This window comes from Etheostoma spectabile, chromosome 16, assembly GCF_008692095.1.
Source record: "Etheostoma spectabile isolate EspeVRDwgs_2016 chromosome 16, UIUC_Espe_1.0, whole genome shotgun sequence".
Lineage (NCBI taxonomy): Eukaryota > Metazoa > Chordata > Actinopteri > Perciformes > Percidae > Etheostoma > Etheostoma spectabile.
In genome coordinates this window covers 22,822,800-22,824,176 of record NC_045748.1, presented here as the reverse complement: position 1 = coordinate 22,824,176, position 1,377 = coordinate 22,822,800, and positions in this window count along the sequence as shown.

Here is a 1,377-nt window from a genome sequence, read left to right as displayed (position 1 = left end):
TGAGCTGATGCCGAGGAGTAGTGAGTCGCAATAGTCAAGAACAGCTCTCGATCAGCTGCGATGATTTGCAGCGAATGAATTGGTCGAGTCATCTTGTAGTAGTGCGTAGTAGCATTACAAACATGGGCATGGGTAGCTGTGCTATGGCTGTTTTTGTGTGTGCTACTGCAAATTAATTAATACAATTGTATTGTGTAGGCGACCATACACAATGCATAAGAATCATATATACTGTATGCTAGCGTAACAACAAACCTATTAATTACATCATCTTAATGCAGTGCAACTGTAGCATCTACATAATGCACCTAAAATACAAATGTGAGCAAATGCTCAACAATTGCCATTATATCGAAACAACAGCCAGGTGTAACCTAGGTAACAGTTGAAGAACACAAACGACAAAATCACTTGCTAACTTACTTTAGATGTGCCAGAACAAGAGACCAATACAACAACAGGCTTAAATGAACTGACGACATGAGTTATATGACTTACACACACACTCTCAGCTGATTATCCTCCAGACAGCCAGTCTCTTTTTCTTTTCTTTCACTTATTTCTCTTTGTGCCGTGTCCGTGCCATTCTCCGACATGCACTCACAATCCCTCCTGATAGACGACCTTTTGTACAAAACTGAAGTAACGAGTCAATTTTGTAAAATGTAAGGAGTAGAAAGTAATATTCATGTTAAATTGTAAGTAGTAAAAGTAAAAAGTCGCCACAAAGAGCAAGATAAAGTAAAAAATATCTGGAAAATCTATTTAAGTACATGAACAAAGTATTTGTACTTTGTTACTTCCCATCTAACTATCAGAATGTAGTTAAAGTATAGTAGCTTATTTTGCCAGGTGGAAAATATATCAGAACGACCTACCGCCTCTATGAATGTAGTTATACTGTAAGTACTGCACGGTAGCTCATACTACCAGGTGGAAACTCTATAAGTGGAGTTTAAAGTAAGGTGCCACCGTAGGTTACCCTCGGGCCTTTCACTTGGTAATTACCTTAAACTTATAAACAAAGCAGTTCCTGTCTACAATGAGTCGGCCATTTGGGTCACCTATATGTTTTTCCGACTGGATTTGATGGAAAGTGAAGTAAACGCACTGACCTGCCTCACACAGACGTGATCAAACCTCTGAGTGGGTTAGACTCACAAGGGGATCTTTTTTTTTCTAGCAACAAAGGTAACAGCACTAAATGCAAATGAAAGGTTGATAATGGATAACAAATGCACAACAAGACTATCAATACTTGATATAAGAGTATGAATTTATTGTACACATCCATCCATCCATCCATCTTTGTCCGATTATCCGGTATCAGGTTGTCGGGGGCAGCAGCTCCAGTAGGGGGACCCCAAACTTCCCTTT